The sequence below is a fragment of the Bidens hawaiensis genome, unplaced genomic scaffold, assembly GCF_021521415.1.
Source record: "Bidens hawaiensis isolate Kalapana, Puna unplaced genomic scaffold, B.hawaiensis_p1.1 tig00011150_1, whole genome shotgun sequence".
In the NCBI taxonomy this organism is placed as follows: Eukaryota; Viridiplantae; Streptophyta; class Magnoliopsida; order Asterales; family Asteraceae; genus Bidens; species Bidens hawaiensis.
This window is the reverse complement of record NW_027491862.1, coordinates 586,300-598,384: the sequence shown is the minus strand read 5'-3', so window position 1 is coordinate 598,384 and position 12,085 is coordinate 586,300. Positions and strand designations below refer to the sequence as shown.

The 12,085-nt window shown below is 41.0% G+C and overlaps 1 pseudogene; it reads left to right on the top strand.

Annotated features, from left to right (window-relative positions):
- The first annotated feature begins 10,992 nt into the window (after positions 1 to 10,992).
- On the top strand, positions 10,993 to 11,605 carry LOC143537161 (cell wall / vacuolar inhibitor of fructosidase 2 pseudogene; annotated as a pseudogene).
- Positions 11,606 to 12,085: the final 480 nt, after the last annotated feature.

Below are 12,085 nucleotides of genomic sequence, written 5' to 3'. Positions count from 1 at the left end.
ATGAGCCGGGTGTGGAAGGAGGCGTCACAGATTCCCATCGTCCTAGAATACGGTTTGAATTCTGTCCCTTACGGTATGCTTTGTCTTCTTTGTTGATTTAGGTTTTTCTTCTAACTGTTTCTTCTTTTATTTCAGAAGGGAATGACTTGCAGTCGCTCCTGCACCCGCGGGAGGCTGATGGTCCCGCTCGGATGGGTACTCGTGCTCTAGATGAGAACGAGTTGCCCATCCTTGAGCAAACGGCGGATCGGTTCGTGGAGGTCTACCCGCCAGGCCACGAGATCCTAAGCGCCAGGCGGCCAGGTAAAGAACTTTTTAACCCTCGCCCTGTGAATGCTGAAACCTCTGCGGGAATTCCTCTAATTCTGTCATCTTCTGATGAGGAATCCGCAGATGGTCCTTTGTTGGCGAGGAAGAAGAAGGCTGCCGGCGGGAAGGGCAAGGCGACAGTTGCCTCTACTGCCGATCCGGTGAATCGGTCTAACTCAGAGACCGAAAGTGAGGAGGTGGCGGGGAACCCTGGTGGTGAGACCGCTGTTCCGGAGGTTCAGACGGCTGTCACCTCCGAGCAGCCCCGGACGACGACGGTCACCGGCGTGAAGAGGTCGGCTCCATCGGGTTCGTCCCCGCCTGTTCGCACCTTCAAGCTCAAAAGGACTCGTAAGTGTAAAGTTAATAATTTTAACTTCATGTTTCTGCAATTATATTTAAATATGTTGTCTTCGTGCAGGCGTGGATGCAACCGCATTCCCGAGTGGAGCGGGAAGGAGTGCGTCTGGACCCATGACGGTAGGTTTGGTCAACCTACCCGAGGCGATGACCCAGGCGGCTGCGCCTGCTTCGAGTGTTTGTTCAGTTGCTCACCCTGTTGAGGCAACTGTTCCACTCGTAACTTCATCCCCGCCGGCTGTGAATGCCATTTTTACGACATCCTTCACTGAGCCGGCGGTGGTTCCTTCTGCGGGATTTTCTGCCGCCGCGGTCACGGTTGTGAGTTCACCTCCGGTGAGTTCACCTCCGTTGGTTTCCACCGCGGCGGCCTCCACTATGCCTCCTCCGGCACCGGCGAGTACGACCGGCTCTTCAGGTACATACGGGGCTTCTCGCCAACCTCTGCCTCCTTCCCATCTGCCTGACCTCTTGGATGGATTTCCCTTAGGTTCAGGTGATGGGTTTGGGGGCTATCGGCCTGTTGTCGACCCTACAGGTGCGTAGGGTTCTTTTAGCTGGTTTTTTTTTTTTTTTATATCATCTTTTCCTAACTGCTTTTTGTTTTTTGCAGTGTCGGATTCCAATGAAGTGTATGTTCCACGATGGAACATCCGCCGAGGAACAACCCTTCGCACGTCTGTGGACTGCGTGGAGTGGGCGCGCCACGCAGTTCCCAATGGTGCGTTGGGGGAAGCAATGGCTAGCTACCAAGAGGGTAGGCTTAGCACGGAGCTTCGAATTCTCCTGGCCCGGATGCAGCAGCGTGTTGAGCTGCTTTGTCGTGAAAATGACAAATTAAAGGCGGTGCGTATGCAAGAGGTGGCTCAGGCGCGGGCCATCCGGGAGGAGAACAGGAGACTCTCCGCCACTGCTGCGGAGAGGGAGAAGGCGTTCAAGGCCCTCGAGGTTGACGTTCAGGCCCGGCTTGAGGCCCGTTCCAAGGCTGCCCAAGCTGTTAACGAACAGCTTCGGTTAACTAAGGAAACCGCACGGAATGCAACTGAGAGGGCCGTCAAGGCTGAAGCTGTTGCGGAGCCTCTACGCGTGGAGAATGAGGAGCTTAAAGCCAAATTAGAGGCTCTCCAGCAGGCTCATGATGCCTTGGCCAAGGAAGACGCCAAGAAACTCCAAGAGATCCTGGACCAGAGGGTGGTGCTTGAGCATACCGAGCGTAAGCTAAAGGGCGTCGAAGAGGCTGCAGCGAAAGATGTGTTGCTTGCCAACCTTACAAAGAACGAAGCCGAACGCGCCCGTAATGAAGCTCAAGTTGCCCTCCAGGAGGCTCTGGTTACCAAGGAATGGCTTCTTCGAGAAGCGTTGTCTCAGGTATGTATATTTATAATGACTTCACGCTTTTCTTTATACCTGGAAAAGTTGACATTTATTTTTTTTTTGTAGGTTGTGCATCGGGTCTTCACGGATACATCTTACGATGATGCTATGAGCGCAGCCCTCAACGCTTCTCACGATGATGGGGAGAAGGCAGGTTTCCTGCTTGGTCTGGGATATGTTGAGAAGGGCATCCCGCCTTCTAACTTCCCTCTATATAACGTAGATACTGACGCTGCTTATGACCAAGCAGTGAACCAATACGCTGCCTTCCCACATCCGGTGGTGGAGAAGGTGGACGAAATTGCTGCCGCTGATGATGGGCTAGCTATTCTCAAAGCCTTCCTTGCACCGCCACCGTCAACTGATGGTGCGGGAACGAGTGGGTTTGGGGGGAGTGGTCCTGAAGTTTGAACCTGAAGATCCCCTCCTACCGTTAGGATAGATTTTTACTTTTGTATAGATTCTCTTGTATGCGGGTATGTACCCAGCAATCCTTGTAATATTTGAATTTCGATGGAGCAAAGATTATTTGCCAACGCCTTGCCTTGTTTATTTCACGCATATTTTGATTTAACTTAGGAATTTCTTGAGTACTTGGATAAGTTAACTTTTTAACGTGGCAGATTATAAGTTTAAGTTTTGCTTCCTCTTTCGTGATTGTGCGGGTATGACCGTCACTTTCACTTAGTAGGATGGCTAAACTTTACTTACATCTGTCCTGCGTGGAAGTTTCCCTCATCTTTTCCTTAGAAATTTTCTAAGTATTTTGAATAAGTTAGCCTTTGTACGCGCGGTTGTTAATAGGTTAATGTTCAGTTTCCTCTATCATGATTGTGCGGGTAGGACCGTCACTTTCATTTAGTGGGATGACCAAACTTTACCTATAACTGACCTGCGTGAAGGTTTTCCTTATCTTTTCTTTTGAAATTTTTACCGTTTTATGTGTTTATGCGGGTTTTGCCGCCTTCCACACGTAACGACTTACTTCTTCCCATATTTATGCGATGAATACCGGCATATCAGTGTGGGAAGTTCATCAGTATAAAGGTAAGGCTATCAACACAATGTGAAAGGAGAATCATTTCCATTAGAAGTGGCTCTAGGCCTTTTCTTTACAAGTTTGGAATTGATCTACATGTAACATTTGCGTAATTGAGCTCCATTCCATGTTCTTGGGATGGGAGTGCCATCGAGCCTTTCGAGCCGGTATGCGCCCTTTCCCAGAACTTCTTTGATAATGTATGGCCCTTCCCAGACCGGGGCCAGTTTTCCTGGGCGTTGTTGGTTCGAAGCCTCGTTGTTACGCAGTATGTAGTCTCCCACATTGAAGTTGCAGAGTTTTACCCGCGTGTTGTAGTACTTTTGCATTTGTCGCTTGTAGTTCTCTTCACGCACTCCGGCTAAGTCTCTGCGTTCCTCGGTTAGCATAAGGTCTAACCGTCTTTCCGCATTATTGTCTTCTGGCTGAATCAAGACCCTTGGTGAGGGTAAACCAATTTCGACCGGGACCATGGCTTCAGTGCCATAAGTGAGGCTGAACGGGGTTTCTCCCGTACTGGCCTTTTTCAGCGTTCTGTTTGCCCAAAGGACGTACGGAAGCTCGTCCACCCAGCCGGATCTGTGTTCCAAGAGTCTTTTCTTTATGCCTTCGACTATGCTCTTATTTGCTCTTTCTACCTCACCATTACCCTGCGGGTGCGCCACTGAGGTAAAGGTGTGGGTGATTTGAAGTTCTTCCAGCCACTTTTGTAGCTTCTTGTCAGCAAAGTTGGTGCCGTTATCGCTCACCAAATTCTGTGGAAGTCCAAAACGACAAATAATAAATTCCCAAATAAATTTTTTGATATGTTTCGCGGTTGTTTGGGCTAAGGGTTTTGCTTCTATCCACTTGGTGAAGTAGTCGATGGCTACCACCAGGAACTGAACGTTTCCTGCTGCTGTAGGAAATGGGCCTGTCACATCGATGGCCCACTTCTGAAATGGCCATGAAGAGGTGACTGGAACAAGTTCATTCTTCGGGCGATGCGTGTTGGGTGCGTAGAGCTGGCAAGACCTACACTTTCTGATGTATGCCAGCGCATCCGTATGCATCCCCAGCCAAAAGTATCCCGCGTTGTTTAGCTTAGCTACAACAGCGCGTGGACCTGCGTGTACTCCACAGATGCCTTCGTGTACTTCCCTTAGGAGGTAGTCAACATCTTGGTTGTCCACACATCTTAAGAGTGGGCCAAGAAAGTTACGTCTGTAAAGGATGTCGTCTATGAGTTGATAATTCAGTGCTTTACAGCGTAGTTTTCTTGCCTGTGTTTTTGACTCTGGTAGTATACCCGCCGCAAGGTAATTTATTATTGGTGTCATCCACGTTTCTGTGCCGGTTTGGATGACACAAATTTCATTGTGCGGGACTGAAGGTGCCCCGAGGAGTTCAATGCGGATGTCCTTTCCCAAGTGGGTGAAGGCTAATGACGCAAGCTTGCTTAACGCATCCGCAGATTTGTTTTCGCTACGCTTGACGTGTATGACTTTGCAATCGTTAAAATCGCGCATAAGGGTTTTTGCTTGTGCGAGGTACAAGGCCATTGTGTCGTTCACGGCCGTGTACGTCCCGTTTATTTGGTTGGCTACTAACATGGAATCCACGTGGGCTTCCAAGTATTTCACTCCCATCTTACGCGCAATTCTCAGCCCGACCAAGAATGCTTCATACTCGGCTTCGTTATTCGTACTTGGAAAATCCAGTCGAATAGCGTAAGTGTATTCTTGGCCTGCTGGGTTGGTTAGTTTCAACCCTGCGCCTGAACCCTCGTTACTGGCTGCTCCATCAGTGTAGAGTCGCCAGACATCATTGATGTCCTGTGCTGGAGAGGGTTGAGCCTCTTCCTGGCACTCTTTTTCCCGTGATGCAGGCACTTCCGCAATAAAGTCGGCCAAAACCTGGCCTTTTATGGCTGGTCTTGGCTTATACTTTATCGCGTATTCTCCCAACTCAATTGCCCAATTGACTAGGCGTCCCGATAACTCGGGTTTGCGTAGAACGTTTGCAAGTTTGAAGTTGGTGAGAATGGTAATTGGGTGACCCTGGAAATATCGTTTTAACCTGCGTGAAGCGTGTACAAGTGCTAAGACTAATTTTCCGAGGGTAGAGTACCGGGTTTCTACGTCTGTTAGGATACGGCTGACATAATAGATTGGCATCTGGATGCCTTTCCGTTCTACTAGCAGGACCGCCCCGGTTGCTCTATCTGTTGCAGAAAGGTATAGGATTAACTCCTCCCCCGCTTCTGGTGCTGTGAGCGTTGGGAGTTCGATCAAGCGTGACCGAATCTCCTGAAAAGCTGCTTCCGCTTCTGGTGTCCAGCGGAAGTGCCTTTTCTTTAAACAGTTTCTCAATGTTGACACGAAAGGAAACGACTTATCCGCGTGGTTTGCCAAAAAGCGATTAAGTGCGACTAGTCGTCCATTCAGTGTCTGAGCCTGTTTGATGGTAGTAGGTGATTCCATTTTGATAATGGTTTCGACCTTTTCAGGGTTCGCTCTGAAGCCATCTTTAGTGACGATGACCCCTAAGAACTTCCCTTCTTCCATCCCAAAGGAACACTTGCTCGGGTTGAGCTTCATGTTTATCTTCCTGAGCGTGTTGAAAGTTTCTTCGATGTCTTTCAACATCGCTTCTGCGTCAGGGCTTTTGATAACCAAGTCATCCATGTAGACTTCCAAGTTCCTCCCAATTTGGACATCAGTGAACCCCAGTGAAATATTGTTTGCTGCACTTGTCCCGGCTTGGGTAACAGGGGTAGTGTTCGTAAAATTTGTATAACCGCCGGTGTTCCCCCCAGTTGCTGGGGTTGTGGTTACCGGGGTTTCTTGGTCACTTACTGGCCTTAGGACCGGAGTAACGTTAACCATTTCTTCAGAAATTTTGAAGAAACTAAGAATTAGTTCTAGCTTTTATGCACGGATAGCGCCAATGAAGAAACACTAATCGACCCCAGGCAGATTACGGATAATCTGGGGGTTAAATAGATGTTTCCCACGAGGATGAGGTTCAACAAAGAAAGTTGTTCTTCAGGTGACCTGCAAAACAGACACCTAAGCTCGTCACTGAGAAGGGGGGGTTCCTCCTTGTGACCACCATCCGGTGTGAGAATCAGACTAGATTGCTCTGAATATAAGTGTATATTAAGAGATTGCTAGAGAAGATAAGATAATGAGATATCTCCTCATGTCCTTACCATTCCAAGGTGTTGGAATATTTATAGCCGAATGTAGGTTTCCAAGAAGGTACAGCCGGCTGAATAGTATTCCTGTTCTATCAACAGTGGGCTTCGCACGAGCCATGCTGATTGGTGGATAGGCTGCGGCTAATAGTGACAAGGCCGGCTGTATACTGTTCCTTTACTGCCGGCTATGCACTGTTCCACCAACTGTAGGCTACGCACGTCCCACAGTGAGGGTTGGTGAGTAGGCAGCGGCTGATAGTGACAAGGCCGGCTGTATACTGTTCCTTTACTGCCGGCTATGCACTGTTCCACCAACTGTAGGCTACACACGTCCCACAGTGAGGGTTGGTGAGTAGGCAGCGGCTAATAGTGACAAACAGTACTAGAGGGTGCTCCTCCTCGTACTGTTGTCGGTGAGCTGTCACCCTGTGATTGGTTCATGGGCTGCTTTGGTCAGATCTTGTCTATTCTGTCCATACCTTGGCAGGTATAGTACAAAAGATCTTCCAGAAGCATACGGACTGGCTCATTTGGGCGGGAGTATTCCCGCCTTGCTCATTCCTTCAGGTGACATTACTGAAGTATCAAGAGTTAGTGCCTTGTGCATGTAGCCTTGCTATTAGTGCGGGTAGCCTTCCCTGATGGCTTGTATCCGCAGCTGCGGGAACAGGCGGGGTACTTCACCATTGGGAGGCTTTCCCTGCGGGAACAGCTGGCATACTGCGCGTAAGGTCTTCATCTCTGAGCATGGTGGGTCCTGCGGAAGCAGTTGGTCCTTGCGCAGACGTCCCTCTTCAAGGTGAGTCTTGCGGGTCCAACTGGGCTCTGCTGGGACCTACCTCTTCAGTTATGGGTTTAATTTTTTTGACCCATGGATTTTGAATATTATTGACTTTTTGACTTTAATTTAATTTACGTTTACAACCCAATCATCCAGTTAGGGTTTTATTGTCAGCGTTCTCTTCTTCTCACTATCACCTTTTTTTTTTTTTTTTTTTCAGAATTCGTCTAACAAGATCCGATTCACCAGGTAAGGAATCGTTTGTGATATCATTTAGTTTCTTATAATGATTGAATCTGGGTTTTGATATTCATTATTTCCTATTCTTTTATGATCTTCATTCTCACAATAACGATTTCTATCAGGTTTCGATTTAGGGTTTTATATTATCAAAGTGATTTGAGTGAACATATTGATTTCATCTTCACTATGGCGATTTCACCTTGGTCTCTATGCATCAGCCGGCAATGAATATCTAACCAAGCGGCGATATATCAGGTAAGACGAATTCAACGATAGCTTAGTATTTCTTATACCCATTTGATTTGGTGACAATACTTGAATCTGTATGTATTATAAAATATATATAAAGAATTATTTTATATAAAGACTTAGTTTTCACACAAGTTTTCGTATTAATATTTGATTTATTTTCTTGAAAAATCAAACATTGATGTTACAAAATTTAGTTTGTTTGGCCTAAAAAGGTAAATCATTAATGTAAAATATAGCATGTGTTTATGTTTGAAATTCTAATTGAGTCTTGAAGTTGATGAACTAAAGTCAGGTCTATTAGTTTTTCTAAAAGCCTTAAACGTTTAGTCGGTTTGACCATCTCTAATTTGTGCAAAACCGATCATTCTTTTTTGTTTAGGAGAATATGAATTCTTTGGCAGAGCATAGAGCAAAAAATATAAAGATCATACAAGAAAATATGAAACTTGATAAGAAACAAGTTAAAGGCTTTAATCCTGTAAGTTAATTTATTTTCCTAGAGTGTATATTTGTTATGATAATTGTAACCAATTATGTGTTATCTTCCAGATTGATGCCTTCCCAGGAGACATTGTAATTTTCTAAATGGTCCTAAATTTAGATCTAAAGTTCAAAATCTAAATTTGCTAAGAGGTTTTTAATCATTCATTTTGAACTGGTTGTCATATAGAAGTTGAGCGTGCCTTTAGAGGTGCTCGGTTGGCTTCTCCTTATAGTTTAGAAGGGATGAAGATATATTCCACCGTTCTATATGTAAGTTTTTATTTACTTACCTAAACTTTACATTGTTCGTTTGATTAATATTTGATCCTTATATGTTGTAGCACCTAAAGAAAGATATGAAGTTGAGTTATCTAGCACAAGAGCTAATATCAACACCGCTTAGCCCCACTGTCATGGTAACTACTTTAAGTTTTTTTAACTAACCTCTAGAATAATTTTTTTTTACTGTAGTTTACATTTTTTCAAACAAATGTTACCAATTTAAGGGACTTGACAATATATAAAGCCCTTAAATTTAGTCCTCAAATTGAAACCGTATATATTTAGATTAAAACATAAGAATTTCGTCTATAGTAATTCTTACCTCTCATATTAATTTTTATATTTATTCTTATACTAGCTTTTAAACCCGTGTAATACACGTGAATTTTCAAATGATAAAAGTTAATGAATTCCGTTATTTGAAATAAACATACAAAATTAAAGTTGTTTATATATTTTCTACCATTTGAAAGTTAAATAAACATACATGTTATTCAACATACATGTTTTTCAACTTTTGAGTTGTGCAGAATGCTCTACGATTTGATCAATTTTTATATTTTCTAAAGTTGTTTTTAAATGGAAACAAGATTTGGTCAACTTTTATATTTCCTAAACTCGCTTTTAAATGAAAAAATTATTTAAGAATTGAAATAACATATAATAAGGAAAGTAGTTTTCAATGGTTCATACCATATAACTCATGACCCATGGATATTATGGTTTAATGAGATTAAATTTTAAAAAATAGGAAAGCTAGAAATTAATATTAAGATGAAACAACTTTCCAAAATATCTAAAACCCACTATTATATTAAAACAACTTTCCAAAATATGTAACCAATAAATAAATGAAATCAATTAGATAATGAAATCATTGAAAACTAATAAATATACATGTTTTTCAACATAAATGTTTTTCAACTTTTAATTTGTGCATAATGCATTCTACAATTTGATCAATTTTTATATTTTCTAAAGTTGTTTTTAAATGGAAAGAAGATTTGATCAACTTTTATATTTCCTAAACTTGATTTAAAATGAAAAGATGATTTAAGAATTGAAAAAGCATATAATAAGGAAAGAAGTTTTCAATGGTTCATACCATATAACTCATGACCCATAGATATTATGATTTAAAGAGATTAAATATTAGAAAATAGGAAAGCTTAGAATTAATATTAAGATGAAACAACTTCCCGAAATATCTAAAACCCATTATTATATTAAAACAACTTTCCAAAATAAACAACTTATGTCACGCCATTTGATTTTCAGAATTCAAACATTCCTTATCAACCATTGTGTCATAAACACATTATAAAAAAGTCATTTTACATCAATAATTCTTCCATTCTAAATCTTCTTCTACCTCATAGCAAACACACTTATCATAACAATGGCTTTAAGGTCAGTATTTCTTATTTTATGTTCACGTTAAATATGTACACTCATCTTGTCTTTTTAATCTTGACCAACCCTACTGGCTTAGTAGTATATATTTGTGTTTATTTCAAATTCTAATAACAAACCGTATGTGTTGGTTAGGTTTTTTTTTTCATATTTTAAATCAAATTTACCAAAGACACTAATATTTATTTTTATTCTTAGCGTGGTTTCTTCAACAAATATCACCATGTTCAAAAAGCTTGAACATTAATAACTTGAATTTCACACTTCAAGGCCGAGTCATAAGATTATGGAGGGTGCCTGTAATAAAGCGTCATACAGAGTAACCAGCAGACGTTGTCTAAAACTATTGATATTGGATGATGAAGGAAATACATGTGATAAAACTATAAATGTTGTATATAAAGAGATTTTATCAAATTTGTAAATTTAGGACTCTAAACTGGTTATCGTTTAATTTCTTTTTCTTTTTAATTTTGTATCTTTATTTCAAATAACAAATTTTAGAAGTTCTTATTAATTGAAAATTCCCGTGTATTACACGGGTTCAAAAGCTAATTTCATATATAAAAAGAAGGAACAATATTTGTCTTGGTTTAGTAATCAAGTGGGTTAGTGGGGTATAATAATTCAAAATGTTTTGATGTAGTCAAAGGTGGTCAATACCTTAGATCTATGGAGTTCTCAATTTGGAAAGAGAACATGATTAAAAAATTGTTATAAACTAACAAACTTTTAAAAAATGAATACATTTCTATATTTTTAAAAATAGTTGAACTCCTAAAGGTATAGAATGAAAGTATGAAACACATGACGTTAAAATTTTCTTTTTAGGTTTAGAACTAATTTAAATGGAAACTTGGCCCAAGTACTCTGTACGGTCATGCCAACTTTGGATTCAAATGTCGCAGTGACGGTGTGCCTCTCTTAAATCGATCAAACGCTTGTCAAATCCCATTACTTAAATTTGAATCCCTCATACAATAATGTTGTCTATATTTCAGAACGTACACATGAACATATTTGAACGTCAATCCCCCCACCTCCACACCCACACACACCAAATGAATACTTTAACTTTGGATTAACTATAATGTTAATAAAAATAATTTTTTATTTGACTAATCTAGTTTTTTCTAACTAATGTTCTCATAACTTGTACTTATCCATTACAAGCTATACATTATGTAATTATATATTTTCTCGATCTCCTAAAGAATTCAACCTCTATATATAAAACCTACACTGGGACAAGAAACCCAATTCATAGACCAAAATAATGGTTTCTACTTCTTCTCTTTCTTATATTCTTCCACTCATGATCCTCACAATTTCTTGCACTCAAAACCCTAACTTATTCATCAATGGTGACACCAATCTGATCCAAAAAACTTGCAAAACCACCAAATTCTACGACCTTTGCATGTCATCTCTCCAATCCGACTCAACCAGTCCACAAGCCGACACGAAAGGACTCGCAATAATAATGGCCAAACTTGCAATGGCTAATGCCACAAACACCAACTCCTACTTATCATCCAATGTTCTTATGAATAACCCTAATGACCCTCTAATGAAAAGAGTATTAAAACAATGTGCTGATCGGTATTCAGCTGCCGGTTCCTCATTGCAAAATTTGATTCAAGATTTGGGATCTGAACTTTATGATTATGCATACATGCATGTGATGGCAGCTTCGGATTATGCAAATTCGTGTCGTAACGCGTTTAAAAGGTATCCTAATCTGGTTTATCCACCGGAGATTGAGGCTAGAGAGGAGGGTTTAAAGCAATATTGTGATGTGGTTATGGGGATTATTGATAGTCTAGGGTATTGACTATTGACATGCATGTGTTCTTTGATTTGTCCGGTGTTTGTATCATTTGTTTCAATTGTACGCCTTGTAGTCAAATGATGTTTGATTTGCCATAGGTATGTTTTTTAGGAGGGATTGATATATGTTGTTTTACTTTTGTCTCACGTATAGTATAAGTTAAAACTATAAAATTCCTATAATATGAACAGTGATCTTAGTAATCACATTATATAATATTTACAAATAGGATTTTTATATCAAATATTTGGTGATATTTGTTTTTAATTTAATGAGATGTTATAACTCGTTTAAGAAATATCTGGGTTTGATAAGACCCATACCCGTGAATTCGGGTCAAATGCATGAGAAACCTCAATTTAAAAATCAAGCAAATCTGGTGACTCCAAAAAAAGGGGGAACGACCATATCGCGACACATAACCCCCGTATTACGGGGGTTGTTTTATATTATTTGTTCTAATATTTATTTAGTTTTTGAACTTATATTTTTTTATTGTATGAAAGTTAATAATATACTTATGGCTTGATAATAAAT